This window comes from Oncorhynchus nerka, linkage group LG7, assembly GCF_034236695.1.
Source record: "Oncorhynchus nerka isolate Pitt River linkage group LG7, Oner_Uvic_2.0, whole genome shotgun sequence".
Lineage (NCBI taxonomy): Eukaryota > Metazoa > Chordata > Actinopteri > Salmoniformes > Salmonidae > Oncorhynchus > Oncorhynchus nerka.
The window spans coordinates 16102258-16118758 of NC_088402.1; positions in this window are offsets into that span (position 1 = coordinate 16102258).

The following is a 16501-nucleotide window of genomic DNA, read 5'->3' on the forward strand; positions in this document are numbered from 1 at the left end:
CCATTAATACAGCTAACGAGTGGAGGACAGAGGAGCCTCTTAAAGAAGAAGTTACAGGTCTGTGAGAGCCAGATATCTTGCTTGTTTGTAGGTGACCAAATACGTATCTTCCCCCATCATTTGCAAATAAATTCATTAAAAATCATACAGTGTGAATTTCTGGAATTTTTTTCTCATTTTGTCTGTCATAGTTGAAGTGTACCTATGATGAAAATTACAGGCCTCTCTCATCTTTTTAAGTGGGAGAACTTGCACAATTGGTGGCTGACTAAATACTTTTATGCCCCACTGTATATACTGTATGATGATTTATATCAAATATGTTTTTTATACATAAAGGGGTCCTAAAATTCCAAATAAAATAGCTAAATGATCTATAGTATGAGCATCTTAAAACAATTCCAGATGTCAGTTTAGAACCCCAACCCCCCCATCCCATTGGCTTAGACTCTTAAAAATGCATCTCCATGCTGATCCCAGTGAAATGGTGAAGCTGGAACCTTTAACATGCCTCTGGGTTTGTTAACATGCCGACTGACATCAGCTGTTTATCTAGTTTATGTAGACCATGGAATGTGTTAGGATTATGTTGACGACTGTTTGCAGATGATATACATGAATTGCAAATTGCTGACACAAAGGGTTTGTGTGTGTGTGTGTGTGTGTGTGTGTGTGTGTGTGTGTGTGTGTGTGTGTGTTACTGCTATCTGTCATGTTGATGAGAGTATTGAGTATGATGGACGTAAATCGCTGGGGCAGACAGAAAGGCCATCAAAGTCACACAGCGCATCGGAGAGAAACAATGTAACTCAAACCTCCAAACAACAACAACTAAGTAATAGCATCAGACAGGCCAGACCTCACAGCGCTGTTTAATTAATCCCTCCAAATCAAATTGACGGTAATTTCACCAGCATAGCAGTTGGGATTTGGACAGCAATATAACCAGAGAGGGATTATAGAGAGGATCAGTGTTTCACTACAATCAATCTGTCCATATGCTCACAGCCTGTCAGAAAGCAGAGAGAGAGAGAGAGAGAGAGAGAGAGAGAGAGAGAGAGAGAGAGAGAGAGAGAGAGAGAGAGAGAGAGAGAGAGAGAGAGAGAGAGAGAGAGAGACTTAATAAAAACTCAAAAGTAAGAAGAAGAAGTTCACCAAAGTCATTTGTTTGAAAGTTTGAATAAAAATATAATACTTTCATGTGCAAAGCAACAGTGTACATACAGTATATAGGCCTTTATCACACTAGACCCACAGAACGGTATCTGAATGGGCCAAAAGGCAAATATAGCATGATATAGCCCTGCAAATCACAAAATAGTTGCAAATTCATTAAAGCAAGAGTAAATCAAGATTCTAAGCATAGATCAGCTAAAAAACAATAGGCCCTATGTGTTAGTGTTTCAAATGCATTAAGCTCATCTTTAATTTTTATTAAGAACCTCCATCATATACAGGTGTATGTTCCTATCAATCATATCCAGGTGTATGTTCCTATCCATCATATACAGGTGTATGTTCCTATCAATCATATCCAGGTGTATGTTCCTATCCATCATATACAGGTGTATGTTCCTATCAATCATATCCAGGTGTATGTTCCTATCCATCATATACAGGTGTATGTTCCTATCAATCATATACAGGTGTATGTTCCTATCCATCATATACAGGTGTATGTTCCTATCCATCATATACAGGTGTATGTTCCTATCCATCATATACAGGTGTATGTTCCTATCCATCATATACAGGTGTATGTTCCTATCCATCATATACAGGTGTATGTTCCTATCCATCATATACAGGTGTATGTTCCTATCCATCATATACAGGTGTATGTTCCTATCAATCAGGTATGTTCTTATCCATCATATACAGGTGTATGTTCCTATCCATCATATACAGGTGTATGTTCCTATCAATCATATACAGGTGTATGTTCCTATCCATCATATACAGGTGTATGTTCCTATCCATCATGTATGTTCTATCATCATATACAGGTGTATGTTCCATCATCCCATCATATACAGGTGTATGTTCCTATCCATCATATACAGGTGTATGTTCCTATCCATCATATACAGGTGTATGTTCCTATCCATCATATACAGGTGAATGTTCTTATCCATCATATACAGGTGTATGTTCCTATCCATTATATACAGGTGTATGTTCCTATCCATCATATACAGGTGTATGTTCCTATCCATCATATACAGGTGTATGTTCCTATCCATCATATACAGGTGTATGTTCCTATCCATCATATCCAGGTGTATGTTCCTATCCATCATATACAGGTGTATGTTCCTATCCATCATATACAGGTGTATGTTCCTATCCATCATATACAGGTGTATGTTCCTATCCATCATATCCAGGTGTATGTTCCTATCCATCATATACAGGTGTATGTTCTTATCCATCATATACAGGTGTATGTTCCTATCCATCATATCCAGGTGTATGTTCCTATCCATCATATACAGGTGTATGTTCCTATCCATCATATACAGGTGTATGTTCCTATCCATCATATACAGGTGTATGTTCCTATCCATCATATACAGGTGTATGTTCCCATATGTTCCTATCCATCATATACAGGTGTATGTTCCTATCCATCATATACAGGTGAATGTTCCTATCCATTATATCTAGGTGTATGTTCCTATCCATTATATCCAGGTGTATGTTCCTATCCATCATATACAGGTGTATGTTCCTATCCATCATATACAGGTGTATGTTCCTATCCATCATATACAGGTGTATGTTCCTATCCATCATATACAGGTGTATGTTCCTATCCATCATATACAGGTGTATGTTCCTATCCATCATATACAGGTGTATGTTCCTATCCATCATATACAGGTGTATGTTCCTATCCATCATACACAGGTGTATGTTCCTATCCATCATATAGAGGTGTATGTTCTTATCCATCATATCCAGGTGAATGTTCCTCTACATGGTGTACACGTGTATGTTCCTATTTTCTCATTGCCATTGACCAGAATTCCAGCAACAATGACATAAACCTGGTGTTTCTCCTGCGGAACGACTAATATTGTTGGTTTTACTTTTCCCAATTAGTAGTTGTATTAACAAAAGTTTTTCGCAAATCATCATGTTTGCATTTCATCAACTGATGTGTGCTTGGAGTAACTGAGTGTATCTTCATCATCCATGTCGTCTCTCCCACTGTGTCGTCTCTCCCACTGTGTCGTCTCTCCCACTGTGTCGTCTATCCCACTGTGTCGTCTATCCCACTGTGTCGTCTCTCCCACTGTGTCGTCTCTCCCACTGTGTCGTCTCTCCCACTGTGTCGTCTCTCCCACTGTGTCGTCTCTCCCACTGTGTCGTCTATCCCACTGTGTCGTCTATCCCACTGTGTCGTCTATCCCACTGTGTCGTCTATCCCACTGTGTCGTCTATCCCACTGTGTCGTCTATCCCACTGTGTAGTCTATCCCACTGTGTAGTCTCTCCCACTGTGTAGTCTCTCCCACTGTGTCGTCTCTCCCACTGTGTCGTCTCTCCCACTGTGTCGTCTATCCCACTGTGTCGTCTATCCCACTGTGTCGTCTATCCCACTGTGTCGTCTATCCCACTGTGTCGTCTATCCCACTGTGTCGTCTCTCAAACTGTGTCGTCTATCCCACTGTGTCGTCTATCCCACTGTGTCGTCTATCCCACTGTGTCGTCTCTCAAACTGTGTCGTCTATTCCACTGTGTCGTCTCTCAAACTGTGTCGTCTATCCCACTGTGTCGTCTATCCCACTGTGTCGTCTATCCCACTGTGTCGTCTATCCCACTGTGTCGTCTATCCCACTGTGTCGTCTATCCCACTGTGTCGTCTCTCCCACTGTGTCGTCTATCCCACTGTGTCGTCTATCCCACTGTGTCGTCTCTCCCACTGTGTCGTCTCTCCCACTGTGTCGTCTCTCAAACTGTATCGTCTATCCCACTGTGTCGTCTATCCCACTGTGTCGTCTCTCCCACTGTGTCGTCTCTCCCACTGTGTCGTCTATCCCACTGTGTCGTCTCTCAAACTGTATCGTCTATCCCACTGTGTCGTCTATCCCACTGTGTCGTCTCTCCCACTGTGTCGTCTCTCCCACTGTGTCGTCTCTCCCACTGTGTCGTCTATCCCACTGTGTCGTCTCTCAAACTGTACCGTCTATCCCACTGTACCGTCTATCCCACTGTGTCGTCTATCCCACTGTGTCGTCTCTCAAACTGTACCGTCTATCCCACTGTATCGTCTATCCCACTGTGTCGTCTATCCCACTGTGTCGTCTATCCCACTGTGTCGTCTATCCCACTGTGTCGTCTATCCCACTGTGTCGTCTCTCAAACTGTACCGTCTATCCCACTGTGTCGTCTATCCCACTGTGTCGTCTATCCCACTGTGTCGTCTATCCCACTGTGTCGTCTATCCCACTGTGTCGTCTCTCCCACTGTGTCGTCTCTCCCACTGTGTCGTCTATCCCACTGTGTCGTCTCTCAAACTGTGTCGTCTCTCCCACTGTCGTGTCTATCCCACTGTGTCGTCTATCCCACTGTGTCGTCTCTCCCACTGTGTCGTCTCTCCCACTGTGTCGTCTCTCCCACTGTGTCGTCTATCCCACTGTGTCGTCTCTCAAACTGTACCGTCTATCCCACTGTATCGTCTATCCCACTGTGTCGTCTATCCCACTGTGTCGTCTCTCAAACTGTACCGTCTATCCCACTGTATCGTCTATCCCACTGTGTCGTCTATCCCACTGTGTCGTCTATCCCACTGTGTCGTCTATCCCACTGTGTCGTCTATCCCACTGTGTCGTCTCTCAAACTGTACCGTCTATCCCACTGTGTCGTCTATCCCACTGTGTCGTCTATCCCACTGTGTCGTCTCTCCCACTGTGTCGTCTCTCCCACTGTGTCGTCTCTCCCACTGTGTCGTCTATCCCACTGTGTCGTCTCTCCCACTGTGTAGTCTGTCCCACTGTGTCGTCTATCCCACTGTGTAGTCTATCCCACTGTGTCGTCTGTCCCACTGTGTCGTCTCTCCCACTGTGTCGTCTATCCCACTGTGTAGTCTATCCCACTGTGTCGTCTATCCCACTGTGTCGTCTCTCCCACTGTGTCGTCTCTCCCACTGTGTCGTCTCTCCCACTGTGTCGTCTCTCCCACTGTGTCGTCTCTCCCACTGTGTCGTCTCTCCCACTGTGTCGTCTATCCCACTGTGTCGTCTATCCCACTGTGTCGTCTATCCCACTGTGTCGTCTATCCCACTGTGTCGTCTCTCCCACTGTGTAGTCTATCCCACTGTGTCGTCTCTCAAACTGTGTCGTCTATCCCACTGTGTCGTCTATCCCACTGTGTCGTCTCTCCCACTGTGTCGTCTCTCCCACTGTGTCGTCTCTCCCACTGTGTCGTCTCTCCCACTGTGTCATCTATCCCACTGCGTTGTCTATCCCACTACACCTTTTTTCAAATTCAATTAACGGCTCTTTTCCAATTGGTCGTTGCATTGGTCAGACCCTTAAGGAAAACATGTATGGCTCTCCATCCATCGGCCACATCTTGCTCTTCACCACCCATAGCTCTATAAACCTTTCCTTCAAGCATGCTATGTTCACGATAGTTCAAAACAAAGGCTAATATCTGTAACCCATCATAAGGATCTAGATTTTAGAGTTTCTTATAACGCTTCATATGGTCCCACGTCTTCATACCCACCTTTCGTGGATGCTTCAAAGTCTTTGACCATTCCTCCAACTGTTTTTGAGATGCTGATTTATGTGTGATTACTGTCACTGGAGGTTTGTCTTTACTACCTTTTACAGACTTTGTCCTGGCTGGCCTAAGACATTGTTTGTCACCGCTGTCAGAATCTATTGCCTCAAAGCCAGGCAGTGCGGACCAAATGCTTGAAACCCAATCATCCTTGCGCAACTCAGCCTGAGGGTAGATTGAGGGAACAAAGGGTGCACAGGAGGGGCCAAGTCTGCTTTTACAACCCTTGCTTGTAATTGCTGAATTTCTTCTTTTAAGGTTTTTATCTGTATCTCTCTGAAATGTCCTATCATGGTTATCAAGAAATAATTTCTCATCCCTTTTCCTTACTTCGGCTAATACAGTTAAAGACCATTGTGTTTTTGTCAATGTGTTCGACTTTCTCTGTATTTTTCCCCAAGCTTCAGACAGATTCCATATTCAATCTTTGTCTACAATGACGGAATATTTCTTTATTATGTCTTGCCTACACTTCTCTACTTTGAAATGGTACATTTAAAATACTTTCATGCTCACATCCGGAGGAGCTGTTCCACCCTTCTCCAGAGTTTTATCACTTCAAAATGGCATTACATTAACTTTTAAAAAAATCATGGGTTGGATGAGCTTTAATATTGCAGAAAGATTGTTGCTTCCATCAATGTAATACATACACATACACACATACATATATACATTCAGTGGCTTGCGAAAGTATTCACCCCCCTTGGCATTTTTCCTATTTTGTTATCTTGTTATCTTGGAATTAAAATAGATGTTTTTGCGACCTCCCGGGTGGTGCAGTGGTCTAAGTCACTGCATCGCAGTGCTACCTGTGACACCAGAGATTCTGGATTCAAGCCCAGGCTCTTTTGCTGCCGGCCGCAACCGGGAGGCCCATGGGGCGAAGCACAATTGGCCCAGCGTCGTCCAGGTTAGGGAGGGGTTGGCTGGCAGGGATATCCTTGTCTCATCATGCCCTAGTGACTCCTGTGGCAGGCCAGGCACAGTTCACAGTGGTGTAAGATTTTGGGGGGGTTTGTATCATTTGATGTACACTTTGAAGATGCTAAATATTTGGGGGGTGAAACAAACCAGAAATAAGACAAAAAAATGGAAAACTTCAGCGTGCATAACTATTCACCATCCCGAAGTTAATACTTTGCAGAGCCAAATTACAGCTGCAAGTTTCTTGGGGTATGTCTCTATAAGCTCGGCACATCTAGCCCCTGGGAATTTTGCCCATTCTTCAAGGCAAAACTGCTCCAGTTCCTTCAAGTTGGATGGGTTCTGCTGGTGTACAGCAATCTTTAAGTCATACCACAGATTCTTAAATGTATTGAGGTCTGGGCTTTGACTAGGCCATTCCATGACATTTAAATATTTCCCCTTAAACCACTCAAGTTTTGCTTTAGCAGTATGCTTCGTGTCATGGTCCTGCTGGAAGATGAACCTCCATCTCAGTCTCAAATCTCTGAAAGACTGAAACAGGTTTCCCTCAAGAATTCCCCTGCAATTAGCGCTATCCATCATTCCTTCAATTCTGACCAGTTTCCCAGTCCCTGCTGATGAAAAACATGCCCACAGCATGATGCTGCCACCACTATGCTTCCCTATGGGGATGGTGTTCTCAGGTTGGTGAGAGGTGTTGGGTTTGCGCCAGACGTAGCATTTTCCTTGATGGCCAAAAACCTCAATTTTAGTGTCATCTGACCAGAGCACCTTGTTCCATATGTTTGGGGAGTCTCGCACGTGTCTTTTGGTGAACAGCAAATGTGTTTGCTTATTTTCTTCTTTATTAAGCAATGGCTTTTTTCTGGTCACTCTTCCATAAAGCCCAGCTCTGTGGAGTGTACGGCTTAAAGTGGTCCTTTAGACAGATACTCCAATCTCCGCTGTGGATTTTTGCAGCTCGTTCAGGGTTACCTTTGGTCTATTTGTTGCCTATCTGGTTAATGCCCTCCTTGCCTGCTCCATTAGTTTTTGTGGTCGGCCCTCTCTTGGCAGGTTTGTTGTGATGTCATATTCTTTCCATTTTTTTATAATGGATTTAATGGTGCTCTATGGGATGTTCAAAGTTTCTGATATTTTTTTATAACCCAACCCTGATCTGTACTTCTCCACAACTTTGTCCCTGGCCTGTTTCGAGAGCTCCTTGGTCTTCATGGTGCCACTTGCTTGGTGGTGGCCCTTGCTTAGTGGATTTGCAGATTCTGGGGCCCTTCAGAACAGGTGTATATGTATTGAGATCATGTGACATATCATGTGACACTTAGATTGCACAAAGGTGGACTTTATTGAACTAATTATGACTTCTTATTTAATCTTATTTAGGGGCTTCATAGCAATAGGGGATGAGTACACACCATTTTTCAGTTAAACTTTTGGGGGAATTTAAAAAAATAAATAGTGTGTCTAGTTTGAGAAACAGACGCCTCACAAAGCCTCAATGTCAACAGTGAAGAGGCGACTCCTGGATGCTGGCCTTCTTGGCAGAGTTGCATAGAAAAACCACATCTCAGACTGGCCAATGAAAATAAAAGATTAAGATGGGCAAAAGAATACAGACACTGGACAGAGGAACTCTGCCTAGAAGGCCAGCATCCCGGAGTCGCCTCTTCGCTGTTGACGTTGAGACTGGTGTTTTGCGTTGGTTGTGTGAACGGCCCAGTACATCATTGGTGCCAAGCTTCCTGCCATCCAGAACCTCTATACCAGGCGGTGTCAGAGGAAGGCCCTAAAAATGGTCAAAGACTCTAACCACCCTAGTTATAGACTGTTTCCTCTGCTAGCGCATGGCAAGCGGTACCGGAACACCACGTCTAGGTCCAAGAAGCTTAAACAGATTCTACCCCAAGCCATAAGACTCCTGAACATCTAATCAAATGACTAGCCAGACTATTTGCATTACCCCCCTCTTTACACCACTGCTACTCTCTATTGTCATCTACGCATAGTCACTTCAATAACTCTACTTACATGTACATACTTCCTCAACTAACCGGTGCCCTCACACATGGACTCTGTACCCCGCTGTATATAGTCTCGCTAGTGTTGTTTTACTGCTGCTCTTTAATAATCTCTTATTCTTATCCATATTTTTTAAAACTGCATTGCTGGTTGGGGGCATTTCACTGTAAGGGGTTGTATTCGACACATCTGACTAATATTATTTGATTTGATTCCCTCCACAGAACAAAGGAAAATACAAATTCTTTCCATATCTCTGACCCATTGATCATTAATTCCCTATTGACCTCTAGTCCTCTGCTTTGTGTATTCTTAAAATATTCTTAAAGTATGCTGAAAGCCATTGAGCTGTGGACACGACACACTTACCACAAAGGGTAAGGAGATGGAAGCTACTTGAGATTGAAAGTGCTTGAGAGAGACCATTGTGTTGTTGCAATGAGAGAAGAGAGTTCTGCTCAATCTGTGCTAAAGTACATTGTATTGTGTATACAGCATCATGGCATTGAAATAGAAGACAGAAAGACAGCCGGAAGTCATGCCACTGAACTGGATAACACACACACACACACACACACACACTAGTGGTGTGCGGGTCAGCTGTATGTCCACATGTACCCGCCCTCAATTGGTAATAACCAATCCGCAACAGGCCGACTATGTCATGAGGTAAGAATCTGAGGCCTGAACCCAACCCTAACTGCTAAGATAGAAAACGAGCTGTAGGCTACAGTCAGAGACAGCTGACCGATTTTATTTGGCAGGGGGTGCTGGATATAGATAATATAGAAATAATATATAGATCATTTCTGCTTATAATTTCAGAGATTTTGGTAGGCTATTTGTTTGCTCTCCTGAATAATGTCATAAATTGATAGAATGAACGCTTCAATCAAGTTGACATTAGAAGTTCTCTCTGTAATCTCTGCTTCTTTCACGGAGACGTTTAGGAGGAGGGGAGAAAATGAGAAGTTCTCTCTGTAATCTCAGCTTCTTTCACGGAGACGTTTAGGAGGAGGGGAGAAAATGAGAAGTTCTCTCTGTAATCTCTGCTTCTTTCACGGAGACGTTTAGGAGGAGGGGAGAAAATGAGAAGTTCTCTCTGTAATCTCAGCTTCTTTCACGGAGACGTTTAGGAGGAGGGGAGAAAATGAGAAGTTCTCTCTGTAATCTCTGCTTCTTTCACGGAGACGTTTAGGAGGAGGGGAGAAAATGAGAAGTTCTCTCTGTAATCTCTGCTTCTTTCACGGAGACGTTTAGGAGGAGGGGAGAAAATGAGAAGTTCTCTCTGTAATCTCTGCTTCTTTCACGGAGACGTTTAGGAGGAGGGGAGAAAATGAGAAGTTCTCTCTGTAATCTCTGCTTCTTTCACGGAGATGTTTAGGAGGAGGGGAGGAAATGAGAAGTTCTCTCTGTAATCTCTGCTTCTTTCACAGAGACGTTTAGGAGGAGGGGAGAAAATTCAATAACAACAACAAAAAACAGAAAAGATTTTCTGTGCACATTTTCCAAATGACATCAGTTTGACAGATTGTAAGAAAATAGAAAGCTGTGAAAACGTTTTCAGTACGGCTTGGATGCGTGTGTTATGTGGTAGAAATACTATCAGCTTTCATGATGCTGATAAAGTCAGCATGTCTACTGACGGTATCTAACTGAACATTTGCAAACTGTCAAGATGCTGAAATAAAGAAATTACATTTCTCCACTCCATTCAAAACAGCCTACATTACTTCAAGAAATTCTTAATTCTTCAAATGCTAAAAGGCTATTTGATTATTAGGTTAAGTACCTACAGTAGAGTACAGATTTCAGTTTCCATTTAAGCCATAAGAACACCAAGCTACAGTTCCCTTGACATGCCATAGGCCTATTTGAAGTCTCCGTCTTGTGACTGTCGGATTTGTATATATCGCTTCACAATCATCAGACATAACACAGCTGCTATGATACTCTTTTACCACAATACCAAATATTTCCAGAACATTACTTTTCTTCATTTTCAACTCTCCATTTCACAGATTTTCTCTGAATTCAAGTCCGACATGGATTTTTGCCTCCATGGATAGTTTTTTCTACCTGTTCCCAAAAGCATTTGGCTATTTGTTGCAGTGTACAGTTAGGCCCTAAAGCTTAGATGTATACATTAATGCCAGATAGCATAAAATAAGGAAATAAAAACCGCAATGTTGCCTATAGAGATTAGTTTCACAAGAATGATAGGTTTATGGATTTTTTGAGGTATTGCTTTCTCTTTATTCAATCCGTCCGCCACGCACCCACCCTTGATCCACACAATATATAATGACCCTAAACCCGCCCCTCAGATATAACCACAAGGACTGTGGGTTATGAGTCAACCCGCCCATCACTAACACACACATAGATGCTCACAGGCTCACATGCACCCATGCACACACACACACACCAACACACACACTAAAACACAAATACCTCCAAGATTCTGCCACGTTACTCTCACGTCAACCCTTTGGAGAGAAGCAGCAAGTGACAGGTTGTCCCCTCCCCTATTCCTTCAGAACAGTGACGCTCTGAGACAAGGTAGCAGCAAGTGACAGGTTGTCCCCTCCACTATTCCTTCAGAACAGTGACGCTCTGAGACAAGGTAGCAGCAAGTGACAGGTTGTCCCTCCCTATTCCTTCAGAACAGTGACGCTCTGAGACAAGGTACAGCAAGTGACAGGTTGTCCCCTCCCCTATTCCTTCAGAACAGTGACAAGACAAGGTAGCAGCAGGACAGGTTGTCCCCTCCCCTATTCCTTCAGAACAGTGACGCTCTGAGACAAGGTAGCAGCAAGTGACAGGTTGTCCCCTCCCCTATTCCTTCAGAACAGTGACGCTCTGAGACAAGGTAGCAGCAAGTGACAGGTTGTCCCCTCCCCTTTTCCTTCAGAACAGTGACGCTCTGAGACAACGTAGCAGCAAGTGACAGGTTGTCCCCTCCCCTATTCCTTCAGAACAGTGACGCTCTGAGACAAGGTAGCAGCAAGTGACAGGTTGTCCCCTCCCCTATTCCTTCAGAACAGTGACGCTCTGAGACAAGGTAGCAGCAACGTGACATTGAGAGGCAGCTGAGTGGGAAGGAGACAGGAACATTTTATAAACAAAATAAATCAAATATACGGTAGAAAGCCCAGGGATATGGTAAATATACAGGCTGGTATACATGATCATACTGAGCACACACACATGCATGCACCCGTGTGCGTTTGCAGAGTGTGTTTGCAATTGGTTTTTGAAATACCAATACCAAACACACTTTCAAACTTGTACACACCTATTTTACATGCACTTATTATCAGGTTCAAATAGCCCCTGATACCGATCAGATAGGCAGACATACAAATGCAGCTCTTTGTGATGGAGTAGTCTTTCTCTTGGTGCTAAAGTCTGGATAGAAAATTACAAAAATTGAGGGAACTTCCCCAAAAGTTTTGCTAATGGAATTTTGCAACCCTATGTACACTATAGTATAATTTCTCCTCTTTCCTCTCGGTAAGAACAATGCCCAAAAGTCCTTCTGCTATGATTCTAAACTGACACAGGAGAGACAGTAAAGTAAGGTTTGATGTGGGCCAGTAACTCACACAAGAAAGATAAAAAGGTAAAGTTTCAATGGGGGCCAGTAACCAAGTTAACATTTCATGGGGGCCAGTAACTTACACAGGAGAGATTGGAAGGTAATGTTTCATGAAGGCCAGTTAACAAGGTAACATTTCATGTGGGCCAGTAACCAAGGTAATATTTCACGGGGACCAGTAACCAAGGTAATGTTTCATGTGGGCCAGTAACCAAGGTAAAGTTTCATGGGGACCAGTAACCAACATAACGTTTCATGGGGGACAGTAACCATGGTAACATTTCATGGGGGCCAGTAACCTGCACAGGAGAGATAGGAAGGTCACTTATCATGGGGGCCAGTAATCAAGATATTGTTTCATGGGGGACCAGTAACCAAGGTAAGTAACTTTTCATGGGGGGCAGTAACTTACACAGGAGAGATGGGAAGGTAACGTTTCATGGGGGACAGTAACCAAGGTAACGTTTCATGGGGGACAGTAACCAAGGTAACGTTTCATGGGGGACAGTAACCAAGGTAACGTTTCATGGGGGACAGTAACCAAGGTAACGTTTCATGGGGGACAGTAACCAAGGTAAAGTTTCATGGGGACCAATAACCAAGGTAAAGTTTCATGGGGACCAATAACCAACATAACGTTTCATGGGGGTCAGTAACCTTAACACAGCTAAGTAACAGTAATAAAGGAGGATATCAAGATGACAAAATTGAAAATGAAGAGAAAAAAAAGAAAACACTCTGGCAGAGTGGTGACCTTGTGCCTACAGTGGTTAAGTGTTGAGACTGACAACAGGGTGCCATTATTCCCTCTTTCACGCCGTGCCCTCGGGTAAAGAAAGGAGGGAGGAGGAGAGGAAATGAGTGAAGCAGCAAGGCGACCAGACACAGGGAAAAAAGCTTTTAGTCGACTTTTTTGTTTGCTTTAGAAACCATTTCATGACATCTCCCTTGAGCACAGACAGACCACACAGTCACACACACACACACACACACACAAATACACTCTGACCAATTCTCTGACTGCTCTTGAGGTCTGCCTGCTATTTAGCTTTTGGGCTATAGGGGATGTTTCAGGTCATTGTGTGTCTGTGTGTAAGTGGCATAGAGAGAAAGGGGATGGTTGTGTTCACTGAAGGGTTAGAGGAATGTATGTGGTTGCATCCCTAATGCCACCCCATATGCTCGGCTCCTGACGTAAAAGAAACACTGGTTTTCAATGGTAGCGCCCTTATGAAATAAAGGTACATAATAAAATGTAATTCCTTTTATAGTGCACTACCCTATGGGCCCTGGTCAAAAGCAGTACACAGTAATATGGCACCATTTGGGATACATATTTAGCAGCTACTACTAAGCAATACCTCCAGGTAAAAAAACAAAATAAATGCAAATTGTCAAAAAAACATGTCTTGGGGGTCAGTAACCAATTCTTATGGAACACGCCAGGAGGTACCAATTCTGCAGGTACCAGATTACGTCAGGACCTGGCGAAATGTGGAAGCTATACCATCCACTAGGAGACACTTGAGTGCCTATTACCATCCAGTAGGCTTGTGGCTTGCTAGGGTGTTGTGGATGGGGATAGTGGATGATGGATGGTGGATGGGAATGGTGGATAGGGATGGTGGATGGGGATGGTGGATAGGGGAGTTGGTGGATGGGGATGGTGGATAGGGATATGGTGAATGGGGATGGTGGATGGTAGTTAGGGATGGTGGATGGGGATGGTGGATGGGGATGGAGGATGGTAGTTAGGGATGGTGGATGGGGATGGAGGATGGTAGTTAGGGATGGTGGATGGGGATGGTGGATAGGGATGGTGGATGGTAGTTAGGGATGGTGGATGGTGAGTAGTCTTGATTATAACATATAGTAAAAACGTATGTTGCTTGACATTATAAGGCATTACTGAAGCTCATACATACTTATCACATGTTTTAAAGGGTTATAGCTGTGGGATTTAAGATTCAAGCCATATTTTTCTTTCTACTATTACATGCATTGTATATCTTTTTTTGTGTTTTACTGTTCAAAGTTCAAATCTCAAGCAAAGTTATTGTACAGTTGTACAGATGTACAGTTCTGTCAGATTTAGACATTGTCTGACATTCCACTAACATGGTGTCCAGCCTTGACATTCCTCAGCTAGATGTACGAGTGAGTGACTGATGTCTATGTGACAGGTAATGTGTGTCTCTATCCTTTCTACTGTAATGGGGTGTCTCTGTCTCTCTGAGGTCACATGTGGTCTGATTGAAATGTCAGCATGCTGTGTGTGGCCATTTCATATTGACTGATTCATTACCGGAATACTTCATTGATCTGATTCATTACCGGAATACTTCATTGATCTGATTCATTACCGGAATACTTCATTGATCTGATTCATTACCGGAATACTTCATTGATCTGATTCATTACCGGAATACTTCATTGATCTGATTCATTACCGGAATACTTCATTGATCTGATTCATTACCGGAATACTTCATTGATCTGATTCATTACCGATCTGATTCATTACCGAATACTTCATTGATCTGATTCATTACCGATACTTCATTGACTTCATTGATCTGATTCATTATTGATCTGATTCATTACCGGAATACTTCATTGATCTGATTCATTACCGGAATACTTCATTGATCTGATTCATTTGATTATCCTACCCAAATGAATCTAAGAGGAGCACCATTAAGGAATTGGATAGAAAGAAATCATTGAATTAGTTATCATAATCAGTGGTTGTCATACCATCAATTCCATATCAAAAATATAATTAACAGTTAATTAATTAAGCTCTGAAACTGCATGAACACAAATCGCTCACAAATGAACACAATGCAACAAATATTTAATTCAAAGTTTTATTTACTAGACTAAATAAGTTGGAAAAGTAGGTAGTAAAAGACACAATATAAAACAGGGTACAATGGGATTCAACACAGTTATTGAGGTGAGAGTCTCCACAGGATAATAGAAATTAACCTCTGTACTCAACTCTGGCAAATACACAACACATTCACAGAACTTTTGAGAATGATAAAATTGTATTAATTGAAAAAGTAAATGGGAGAGGACTACACCGACATAGGCTTTCGCAACTATGTAACTCTAGAGCTCCCCAACCAGGAATAAACATGAACTAGGCTAGCGCATAGCATCTGATGTGGACAGTGACAGGACAGTGTTGATCACGGATTTGTAAATTAGACCTGTCGTCTAACAATACTCAATGACTTCCACCACTTTACACTCACAGCGCCACTTTCAGAGGAAATTAAGAATGCAATGGGGTCATTTTCTTGTACGTCAATGTTGTCTGCCCAGTTGGATTCCGATCAGGATGGGACAAAGCCAGGATGGATCTGAAAAAGGCTCATTGTCCAAGTCTCTCTGTCCTCCCCTGACTTCTCAGTCCATGAAAGTAAACTCTATAAAAACAAGTCCTGTATTTATGGGGATACTCACAAAGTGCTGGCCAATTAGACAGAAGGGTCTCAAAGGACCACCCTGTTGATTCTGAGAATGCACCAAATCCCTGTCCATTATGATGAACCTGACATTTCCTCATAAGTGTCTACACCATGTTCCCATTGTACAGAAAACAGTTCAACAGTCCCTAGGATTAAATAAGTTACCAGTAGGTTGTAAATATGCCTTGGGAGAAATAGCACGTTCCATGTTACAGCAAATACACACATTATACCCCGTTTTAATGAGAGAAATATTTCAGTATGCTTCAAGTTATATCAACATGTCATGAGTCCTTCAGAAAACATGTTTAAATGCCCTTTCTCTATCGGCGCCACCCTCCTATGTAACAAAGAGCACAGCGTTTCTGACTTCCCACATTCCTGGCGCCAGAAGTCTCTCTCGTGGTCCCCAGTAACACATGTGACTCGTAAAGATGTCTCTTGATTTATAGAAAGCGTCTGTTCTTTTGTCTCCTGACCCCCCCAGGACCAGTCATAGTGATAAAAGGCGAAAGGGAGAGCAGGTTATTCATTCCGTTGATGCGGCACAGGGAATATCTGTTCTTCACCACCCCCAACAGAGGGTTGTTTGTCAACAACCAACTGTAAATACTGGCCTCACTCGTGGGCTCTCGTTACACCTGTCACATATTCAAAAGGCACAATGGAAGGACACACAC